This window comes from Centruroides sculpturatus, unplaced genomic scaffold (assembly GCF_000671375.1).
Source record: "Centruroides sculpturatus isolate CEXI.00-Female unplaced genomic scaffold, Cexi_2.0 scaffold448, whole genome shotgun sequence".
Lineage (NCBI taxonomy): Eukaryota > Metazoa > Arthropoda > Arachnida > Scorpiones > Buthidae > Centruroides > Centruroides sculpturatus.
The window spans coordinates 7,641-20,398 of NW_019384639.1; positions in this window are offsets into that span (position 1 = coordinate 7,641).

A 12,758-nucleotide genomic window follows, 5' to 3' on the forward strand; every position below is an offset into this window, starting at 1 on the left:
TCAATTATAACATTTAACATATTAATATTAGTGAATATTAAGACCCAATAGTTTACAACATTTCTTCTGTTTATTAGGACCGAGTGCTTTTGTCAATACAATCTGCAGGCATATTTTCAGTTCAGATGTGTCTTAGTTTGATTTTACCTTCACTGACGAGGTCCTTTACAAAATGTAATTTTACGTCAATATGTTTTGCCCTCTTGTGAGATCCTTCCCCATTGGCCAAACATATTGCTGCTTGATTATCAGAAAATATACAAATTCTGCTTCGCACGTTGAAAGACTGACAGTGGTTTGTTTATAGCTTGACCAGCTCACAAGGTTATTTCCTATTTTAAAACAGTAACCACTATATGATTTTCTGTCATCTTCATCTCTAGCATAATTAGCATCGTAGAAGCCTAAAGTGTCTATTTCTCCGTTTCTTTGATAACTAAGCGTTACATCTGCAATTCCTTTTAAATACTTGAATACTCTCTTTACTCCTCCCAGTGAGTTCTATCAAACGCATTGTTATACTTGCTCAAATGTGAGACAATATGTGCGATATCAGGACGGGTCATTACCGCGGCATACATTAAACAGCCGATTGCCTGCTGATAGGGTATTCTCGACATCAACTCAGAATCTATCACCTCAGGTTTCTTAAGTTTTAAGCTAGAATCGCATGGAGTTGAAATTATATTACATTTGTCCATAAAAAAAGCGTTCTAAAATTGTGCCTGTGTTGCTATCCTTTCTAATTTCTATCTCTAAGAAGGACTTTGGAGAACCCAAGTCTTTTAGTTTGAACGATTCTGTCAATCTCTGCTTAATTTCGTCCACTCATTTATCATTATTGTGGACTATTATAATATCATCTACATGAATCAGCAGTAATAAAATTTTCGTACCTTCAGCCCTACAATATAAACAGTCATCAGCGCTTGATCTCTTCAATTTTATCTGCATCAGTTTTTCTTTTAGTGTTTGTTGCCACACACGCCATGATTGTTTTAATCCGTACAATACTTTATACAATTTATAAACCCAGTTTTCTTTCCTTTCTATGCTGAAACCTTCTGGGTATGTTACATAGATTTCGTCATGCAGTTCTTCATTAAGAAAAGCTGTCTCGAAATCAAACTACCTGATTCTAGGTTTTTCATTGAGCTAATGCAAACAACATCCGAATAGTTGTGCTCCTAACAGTCGACTGCAATATGCATCGACTGCTCATCCGAGTCTTCATATTTGGAATCAGCCCCCGCTGACCTCTGACCGGTGTTCATCTTCGTTGAACTTTTTCTTCTCATCTGAACTAACGATCGGGAATACGTGGATAGTTTCTATCTGTTTCTTGTCAGATGTATCTCTTCTTGACATTTCATTAAATTTCACGTCTCGTGATACCACAATGGACTTGTTGCTTGGATCATGCAGTCTGTAAGCTTTCATGGTGGGCGAATAACCAAGCAAGATACATTTTTGTGCTCGTGCTTGAAACTTATGCTTTCGTTCCATCTTATGGATGTGTATATAAGCTGTGCATCCAAATACTCTAGAGAGCAGCTTACATCGTGAATCGAATTCCACAAAAGAATGGAAATATTCCGTATGAGAAACGGTTTAACCGAAAAGTGGGTTTAAGAAAGATGTCTTAAACCCACTTTTCGGTTAAACCGTTTCTCATACGGAATATTTCCATTCTTTTGTGGAATTCGATTCACGATGTAAGCTGCTCTTAACATACTTTCTCCCCAGTACTCCGGTAGAATATTAGCTTCAAGCAACATATAACGGGCCTTTTCTAATAAAGTTCTATTCATCCACTCGGATTTTCTGTTCTGTTGTGGTGAGTATGGAGAACTAAGCTGGAGAATTATTCCATTTTTACCAAAAATGATTTTAAATTGATTATTCACATATTCACCGCCGTTATCAGTTCGCAAGTTTTTTTATTTGTTTTTAACTGTTTGCTTTTCTACCAATCTTTTATAGTTTATAAAACAATTAAGTACTTCACTTTTGGATTTTAGGAGATATACATGGATCCGTCCGGAATAATCGTCAATGAAAGTTAGCAAATATTTCGTACCTCCAAGTGATGTCACTCCCATGGGCCACATACGTCACTGTGGACTAGCTCTAATAAACCTTTTGTTTCATGATTCTTTCTTTGGCCAAACGGCTGACTTTTGAAATCAAAGGCATGACTTTTGCCTTTGATACACACATCACAAACTTCATTCGGTACTGTTTTGTAGTCGACGCTGTTTGGTTTCTTCTTTAATACATGTTTCATGGTAGCTTCACTTGGATGTCCCATTCGTTTGTGCCATAACCAATATTTACTCTGAGGACTAGCTATATTAACAATGTTTTTATGTGTATCCAGTACATATACTAGAGGTTTATTTTCTTTGCTGTGGCACACATAATTTCGCCCTTTCTTATGACACATTTATTTCCATAAAGGTGAGTACTCAAGCCTTTGGTAAGCTGGCTTACTGATAGCAGATTGACGGTCGCTTTGGGCACATACCAAACATCTTTTAGTATACAAATATACGAGCTCTAAGACGGCTTTTCTTTTTCACTAGACTTATTACACCATCAATGAAATGGAAAACAAACTTTAGAAAAATTTTTTATTTATTTGAGAATGCATTTCGGATAATTCTATCCCTTTTCAACTCGTGTTACAACTATGCAGGAAAAATTAGCATAACGGGTACAAATTAGTAAAAAATTTTTTACAATAATGTTATAAAATTGTAAAAGAACATACATGAGACTTACATGGACTNGCTAGAATCTGGTTAGTGTTTATAATGTTACTGTCATAAACAATGAAACAGTCATCCACATAGCGTTGAAGGTTTTTTATGCCCGTAATGCTTGCAACCTTTTTATCAATGTCGGTCATGCTGAGATCAGCTAAAACGGGGCCTATTACCGAACCTATCGGGATACCATCATTTTGCCTATAGAATTTCCCTTCGTTTTTGAAGTAGTTGTTTTCCAACACAAGGGTTGTCATGTCTATGATCCATTGGTTACAGTTGTAGGTCTTCAAAGTTTTTAAGATTCTGTTTTGCTTTATCGATGGATACATGTCGCGTACATCAAGTGAGGCTAGCCTATAGCTTGGCTTAAACGTTACAGTATTTAATTTTTGTATGAAGTTATCGGTACTATTTATACTATGAAGGGACTTCTCTAAAACGTTTAATTTCTCCTTTAGAAGTAATTCGAGGTTGTAAAATATATAGCCGTTATACTAATTTTTCCTGCATAGTTGTAACACGAGTTGAAAAGGGATAGAATTATCCGAAATGCATTCTCAAATAAATAAAAAATTTTTCTAAAGTTTGTTTTCCATTTCATTGATGGTGTAATAAGTCTAGTGAAAAAGAAAAGCCGTCTTAGAGCTCGTATATTTGTACACAAGACTAGACAAGAAGCATATCGCATAAATCTTTTAGTATACAATTGAAAAGTACACCTTTCACGTTTAAGCGCAAGGATATATCGCCTTCATCTGCGACTCTCTCAAACTTGAATCGTTTGCCACATATATCACGTGATTAGCAGGTGTAAACTTTACGAAAAGCTCACGAGCATAACTTAAATGATGAGCGCTACCACTGTCTATTATCCAGTCAGAGTTATGTGCGTCAACACTTTTGTTTATAACTGAACATAGCACCATCCGATTTTTCTGGTTCGGGTTTGTTTCACCGTGACAATGCGATGCTTTATGCCCATACTTACTGCACTTAAAGCATTTTCCAATAAAGATTCTTGTATCGTCATGTTTTTGTTTTATACTAGTGCCTCTTCAATCAAAACGGTTTCTTGTTGCACTAAACACTTTTGACTCATTAGTACTACTGCATTCATTTTTCTCGCAGCATGTTGCAGCAGTTTAGCTTTAATTGCAACTGAGGTTAATTTTGCGTCTGCAGCAATCGCTAAATTAGTCACTAAACTATCATATTCCTCCGGTAGACGCATCAATAATAATTCGGCATGTTCCTGATCATCAATTGTACTGTACAACCGATTTTCCTCAATTGGTCAATGAGGGTTTGTATTTTGTTAATATAAGCGGCCATAGTTGAACACATGTTAAAATCCATGGAGTAAAGTTCCCTTTTTATCTGCAGCCTTTTCACAATACTCTTATCTTCGTAGAGATTTGCTATTGTATCCCATGCTTTCTTTGCACTTGTATAATGTTGGATATCGACTTTAACATGGTCCCCAACTGTCAGGGCTATCGTTCCTAACGCCCTTTGATCACAACTTTTTTCCTTTGCCATAGGATCTCGATCTTCCTTCCTTCATTTTCACGTTGAATTCCCATGATGATAAATTAGATGAACCGTCACATACATAACAATTTTTACATTACAATGCTGATACAGTTTTACTTGTAACAGATTCACTAAGATTTGTAGTTTTATTTCCATTTACAGATTCGCATAGATTCAGAATGGATTGCACGAGATTCTAGCAACCCTTGGCCTCATATTTTCGTGACGTCATGATAAAAAAACGATTTAAGGCAGAGGTCGCCTTGCTTTAAACCTAAACCTTTTAATGAAGCAAGGCGACCTCTACATTTTACAAATTCAATTATAATTTATCTTTATCTGCACCACATCAGTAATATATATATATATTTTTTTTTAANTTACAGATTCGCATAGATTCAGAATGGATTGCACGAGATTCTAGCAACCCTTGGCCTCATATTTTCGTGACGTCATGATAAAAAAACGATTTAAGGCAGAGGTCGCCTTGCTTTAAACCTAAACCTTTTAATGAAGCAAGGCGACCTCTACATTTTACAAATTCAATTATAATTTATCTTTATCTGCACCACATCAGTAATATATATATATATTTTTTTTTTAAACTACTAATGTTTGGATATTTTAAAGTATAAATATATTTGGGTTAAGAACAAACATAGAAAACTTTTTAAAATTTTTCAGTTAAAAATAGTAGCAAGGGCGTGAAATTTTCAGCAAAAATAACCCATGGTGCATTCAAGTAACATATCGCCATATTTAGTCCTCTAATTAAGTACTATTAACTCAAAATCCTATAATAAAATATCTACTTGATTGTATATATTTTATATAATTTAGTTAAAAAAAAGGTAATTTTCAATTAAAATTATGCTAAATGTAGCGAATAATTATTAAAATTTTTACAGTTGGACTAAATATGTCGTATTGAATGCGTAACTGTATTAAAAATCTGATTTTTTGAGGAACTTTACACTTTCGCGCTTATATGATATTATTCTCATATTTTTAAAAAATATATTGTGAAAAATCACGTTAAATCCTCTTAAAATTATACACTTACTGACAAAACAATATACTTTACTTTTTGTTATCGTTTAGCTTAATGTATTTGGTGCTGCCATCTTGTGTAAACTAAGTTATATTTTTATAATTAAATTACATTATTTTAAAAAATAGTTTAATGTATTAATATTTAAATTTTGTGTTTTACTTTTATTAATTTTAAGTCAAAGTTTTACAGATTTATTAATTTATTATTTACTGTCTGTTATTTTCGAAAATCGTTATTATTGTTTTTATTAAACAGAATAAAATTAATAGTTTTTAAAACGAAAAATACTACAAAATTTAAATTCTTTTTATATTTTAAAATTATGACGAACAAAATTATGATTCAAAAAATAACAATTTATTTTAATGTCTTACAAATTGAGATTAGTATACAATTTTCACACTAGATGGCGCCAAGTGTATAGTAAATAAATTTTTTTTAAATAAGTATAAATAAAAAATATTACATTTAATTTTTAAATTGAAATTATATAATAAATTTTGAATTATTTTAACAAACAAAATTATTTCTGTTATTTCTTTAAATTATATAACGGATTAATAAAGTTTTAAACCTAAGAAGTTGCCGTTTGGTTTGTTGCTATGGAAACCGAACGACCTTTCGAAGGACGTAGACAATTACGGTTTAAGAAAATGGTCGATGTCTCCTCGTTCGTCGTTTTCTTAAAGTTTTTATTATAAATCAATAAAAATAAAAGGAAACAACGTCAATTTCGAATCGTAAAATGCAATATTCCCGAATAAATAACCGTTCGGTCACGTGACAGCCATCAGTTATGACGCTCTGGCTACAATTGACGTAACAGCTGCCGCGCGAGTCACGTGACGCTATCGAATGAGATTCTCGCGCGATTTATGACTAGATACGTCATTAATAACGCAAATTACGTGTTTTTATTCTCGTGATTTACGAGACTTTTTCCAATTCCCCATCGAAACCAATTACAAACGGGAATGGAAACGGCGCCATGACAGTTGTTGGCAAAAATGGACGAAGCAATTAATTACTCGACTCCATTAAAGGCCGAACAGTAAATTAATTGATACCATTGATAAATTAGCTTGGAAAATATGGGGAGAATGGGCTCAGAATTAGCAAATAATCACCATTTTGATTGAGTTATCGATTAAGATCCGGGATGGAAAGCAGGGAAGAAGGAAGCAATTTTATTGTCGTAACGAAGCGATTTCAGGGCATGACGAAAACACGTGACGTTTTTTAAGGGAGTAGGGACAGGAAATGACGTATAGGAAACAAAAACAATAGGCAAGTTTAGAATTTGAAGCAAGGAAATCGGATGAAGATGATGAGGATAACAGCAAGGATGATGATGAATTCTTATTGTAGAAGAGTACAAGAAACCCCTTATGGAAATGAGGGATGACGTAAGAAATGTGAAGTTAGAGAAGAAGGATGATGCGTCATGATGATGCTGATGATAGGAGGGGTATAAATATTAATAAATAATGATTGATATAGGTAAAATGGGGAGGAGGAAAGATAACGATAACTATAATAATTAAATATCAAACCCAATAGTATGATGATAAAGATTAAAATTAAAAATTTGCTTTGTTCTTCCTCTATCATGGTATTCCAAATATTTAATCTTCTTCTTTTCTTTCTTTTATCGTCCATTTTTATACTCATCTTCATACCCATTCGTTCTATGCTGATATATGTAAAAGAACGACGATGATGATGATCATGATAAGAGGGATTAATGACTAGGAAAGAAAGAAGATTAAAAGTGTAAAATACGATGATAGAGAAAGAAGAGAAAGAACAAATACGATTTTTAATTATCATCTTCATGATGATGATGAAAATTAAAATTAAAAGTCTGATTCGTTACTTCTGTTTTTATCATCCATTCTTTTCTCTTCATTATCATATTGGTTATACTCTAAAATATGTGAAAAGTAAAAAAGGATAATAACAGATAGATGATGACGATGATGATGATGAGTTAATAAGCGAAAACAAGAGAAAAATGGAGGAACGAATTAAAAGTCAGAAGTAAACAAGACGAATGGACAAGAAATAATGAAATGACATAAATCACGAAGAGATTGAAAATTGAGAAAGGGAGGAGAAATGATTAAAAATCGAATGAAGAGGTAAATGAGGACTTTTGAGGATATCGCAACGAACAAATAGGAGATGTAAATGAAAAGAAAAATAAATAAAGACGAGAAGAAGAGAATGTAAAGCATATAAAAGATTTTAGAAATGAGTTTTGCAAAGAGGGAGCTTTACATAATGAAGAAGAAAGTAAGAAATATGCAAAAAAAAAAAAGAAATAAAAAAAGCAAATAGTTCAGGATTAATGCTAAATTATAAATAGAAAAAATACACGAAACAAGAGGAAAACGTTAATTAAGGATTGAAAAAATTATTTCATTACTTTTTATCTTTATCTTTCTCTCACTTCTATGCTTTTGTTGTTGTTATTTTTTTTCTCTGTCATATTTTTGATTTTTTTTCTTTTTTTGCACCATTATTCTTCGTTCGTTTCTTATGTTTTATCGTTTTCTTTTACTTTTTCATTTTCTTCGCCTTTTTTTTACGTCTGCATTCTTTTACACGTCATTTTGCTCCTGCATCCTTTTACACATTTTGTACGTCTGCATCCTTTCCATATTTTTCTACTCTTTTATCCTTTTTACATCATTCTACTTGTTCATTTTCAAAAAGTGCAACCCTTGCTCTTTCTACACTTTTTACACGTTTTCTACCTCTGCATCTATTCTACATCTTTATACCCTTTCATTCTTTTCTGCCTTTTTCTTTTCCTGCATCTTTTCTGTGCCTTTTCTACTCGTTAATTTTTTTGAATCTTTCTTGTTCCTGCATATTTTAAATTCATTAAACGTTTTTCCTTTATTCCTACCTTTTTCTCTATCCTTTTTTCTCACTTCTTTCTTGTTCCTCTATTTTTTTTTAAATCTTTTCACCTCCCGCATATTTTCCTTATTGTTTTCTTTAATTCCTTTTTTGCATCTTATTTCTCAAGTACATCTTTCCTTCCATCTTTACTTTATCTTTCTCCTTTTCTACTTCTTCCTCTCTATTTTCTTCCTCTTTTTTCAATTTTTTTCTCGAAAAGAACGATAAGAAGATGCAGAAATATTTTTAAAATTTTGAAAAATTTTCTTTCCTTATCTTAAAAAAAAGAAAACTCTTCGTATACAGATTACATAATGAGAAATAAAATGAAAGCACATCGTTGATGGATGCCAGCAGATAAAAGGAAGAAAGTAAAAATTAATTATAATTACACGTTTGAAGCAAAAAGTTCGAATTGTAAGTAAGAAAGATATGACTTTTCTGCACAGTTTTATGTCCCAATCACCCCATTATAAATCGAAGGTGACTTACTGTCAGCTATGACTGGTCGATTCCTTTCTAGAAAGTTAATTCTCGTCAATTCATTCCCCAAACAATTCATTTCTTGGACAGTTCTTTCCTGAATGGTGTCATACCGTTCTGCACACATTCTTTGCACAATACATTCTTCCCCCCAGACAATTTTTCCCTAGACATCACATCCCCAGATACTTCTAATACCAGCAATTCGTCTTCGGATATTTCTATCTGCAAACATTATTTTAGACAATTTATTCTAGACAATTCATTCGTCATTTCATTCCTACTTTAGCATCATTCACGTCCTCAGCATATCTTTGTTGCTGATGATACTGGGGATCTAAAAACTTTGATTGGATCCTCCGCATCTTCATCATCTTTAGCAGAACTTTAGTTTACTTTGCTGATGATGCTCTGGAGATCTGATTAAAAGTATTTGATTCTCGGGATCATCAGCAGCATTTTACAGAACGTTGTTAGGGATGATGCTTCATATTTGAAAGTGTATTCGTCTACAGCAGTAGTATCTTCAGAGAACTTGTTACGCTTATGTTGTTATGCTGTTAAGGATGCTGTGGATTTGCAAGTCATCACCAAATCTCCAGATTCTAAATACATTCAACAACATCTTTAGAATAGCATCCCTAGACAGATCCTCAGCATCATCAATCTTAACAAAAAACTGGTGATGCTGAGGTCAAAATCTTTGGTCATATCTTCAGTTTTTCATCATCATCTGCATTCAATGCATTTTAATTGTAGTGAAATAACGAAAAATACTTATAAAGTATACAAAACTAAGAAACTTTATCGTATCCTGATAGTGATAATCCAATTTTCCATCATAATTATCATAATTGCTTCCTTGATAATTGCATCTTAATGACATACACCAACAAAATCCCTTGATAATCTTCTTCCTACCTGACATTTTTGATCGTAGAATGACGAAAATTAATATAACAAAAATTAATGAGCCATGGAGGAGATCATTTAATTATATACATTGGCATTCAGCATCATTTTTGTGTTTACTTGCACAAAACATAAGATTGATGACAAGTAAATTAGATACTGATGGTGGGAAGAGAAATAACGTATTACTAATCACAAAATATGCCCATTCTGGCGCTAAATTAACACTGAAACACACGATTTACTATAATTTGAGTGCCAAAGTGTCTTCAAGATGGATCCAAAATAAAGTTTAAAGCGGTCTAGAACTTTTAAAAGCGGAACTGTGCTGTTTCTAATGCTGCTATAAATGTGAAAAACTGAAACTTCGATTATTCTGTTAGGAATTCTGCTAAAGAGGTTGAGTATGAGGTATCATCAGTATTGTTTCTTGAGCTTGAGCTCCAAAAACAAGGAAGAAAAGTGTAATATTTGATGCTCCATTTTTGGAGCTCACACTTCGTTCTGATTTCGTGGATTACAGCCCTTTAAATTGATTTAAAACTTTAAAAATCGAAAAGCATTGTATAGATCATTTCTAATGATGCTGTGGATCTGAGAATCTTCAATCAGATCCTTAGCATCTCTAGTCCAGATGATTTTGATGAGGATGCTGCTGATGAAGCTGAGAACCACGCATTATCTCAATTACTTTCGAAGCTTTCACCTGTAAAAACGGAAACAAACAGAAGTAATTAGTTTATAAAATGAACTTAGGATCAGTATATTCAAGCTCAAAGCTTCCGAACATGAAACGAAACTGCTCAATTTGAAATCTTCACGGCCGGAAACAAAGCCTTCTTGATCTTTCATATCTTCGAGAAGGAATCAATTTTGTTTAAATCACTAAAATATAGGTGTAGAAATTAAAAAAAAACACGTTATAAAAAGGCTAGTACCTGCCAAAAACTCGAAAATTTGGCAAATTTCGTTACGATCAACGACGAAAATCCAATATTTTAATACACAAAATTACTGATTGCTCCCTTGATAATTAGCGCAAAGAATCAATTAACAGCTTCGATAATCACAGGAAAATCTTAATTTCTACAATTTCCATTAGGAAAATATTTAATAATTTCACTTTAAATTAAATTCTGAGAGTTAGCGGAAATACCATTTAACTCAAACAATAATTTAACCTTTAAACGTCGGTACATTTAACTTAATTCTGTAAATTTGTTTGGAATTAAACAAATTGCAAATGTTGTAACGTAATCAACTACATTTCTGCAAGTGTTACATAATAAAATTTTACATCCCCACGTGTTAGTTAGTTAGATACGTGAAGCACCCTTCCTGCCACATCCTGTTTCTAGATAAGGGATCTTCTATGAAGATGTTAAGCATTTGGTGAGTTGTAAGATGATATTTTCAAGAATTTAAACTGTGAGATTAAGAATAAAGTAATAAAACATCATCCTGTTTCCTCATTTGGGTCATGTCATGGGTCTTTGATTAAAAAAATAAACAAAAAATTATCCGGATGTTGGTTAAGATGTTCGGAAATGATCTCTTTATCATAGGCGAGTGCTTCACACTTAAACATTGATTGGGTGTGTTTAAGAGCGTGTTTATCAAATTCTTATGATTTTTAACCTTGGAAAATATAAAATATTCAATATTTTTCTTCTTAAAAATGCCCGCAGTTTAAAATTTTCCATTATTTTGCAGCAAAAAGCCATAGAAAATTAATTATTTCTTTGCATAGTTGTGTGCTTTAATTCTTTAGAAAATATCAAAGAGAATTAAGCTTTTAAACCATTTTTTCGACCTTTTCTGCCCTGTCAATGTAATAAATTATGTGAAAATGTAATTTAATTTTAAAAAATTCACCCATGAAAGTATTTAAAATTCCCCCCCAAAAAATGCGACTTTATCGTGCATCTTTAGCGATTTTTTTCGAATTTAAATTAAAATGTTTCGAATATGTTTGCACATATTATGCTAGAGAATCAAATTTATAAACTTTTATAGCAAAATTAATTATATTTCAGCTATATTTTGATTGATTTTTGCTTCAGTTTTCGCATAGAACAAAAAGCTATACGTAACTTATCAATTGTATATGTATATGCATCTTTAATTAATAGTAATTACAATTTGCGTATAAAATTAAGCTCAAAATGATGCAAAGCAATTAAATTAAGGGATCCTGCAAAATATTCCACAAATTTTAAACTTTATCAGATTTTAAGCGAAAATTATCAAAAGTTAGCATGACTTTACGTTTTCCATTTTGATGCAATTTCTCGGATTCTTCTACAATTTTTATGCACTTTATCGTACTTTTATGCAAATATTATGCAAATTATGCTAATATTTTAAATTTAGACTATATTTAATTGAGTTTTTACAGCAAATTTCTCCACTGAAAGATGCAGCAAATTAAGAACGAAGCGTTTATAGATGAAGAACAAAATGTACAATTTAAATGCAAAAATTAAATGAAATTTATGCAGAAAAATGTGAGAAAAATCAAAATAATTTAAGCTTAAATACTAAACAATTATACTTACTTTAATATTTTAAAAGTAAAATTAAAATCCATTAGAAAATCCATACTCAAAATGATGCATTTAAAAAAAAATGAAATAAAATACATTTTGCATCGTTTGCAAAAATTTTATGAGCAAAAATTATGCAGTTTTTCAATCCAAATTCTCCATCTTTATTTGCTTTTTTTTAATATTTTATTAAATAAACTAATGAACTATGACTGTTATCAATGGGTATGATGCAGATATAGACTCGAAAGTGTTAGCAATGTAGTCAATACTGATTCTCTTCCTGCATCAGCTGCTAGCATCCCTGGGATATATTGATCGAAGTGAAGGTTGTCTGTCCTTGCACACCACTGCATTCTTCTACATTATCCAGGAAAATCTTTGTCGTATCTTGATTAACAATTAAACTATAACAGTTATTAAGTTCTAGAAACTCATCCAGGATCATTATGCAGCATCTTCCTGCATCTCGCAGTTTTAATCCAAAAAAAAGTTAAGATTTTACATTCAAAAAATTACGTGCGGTGCACAATATCACGTTACTTCGTT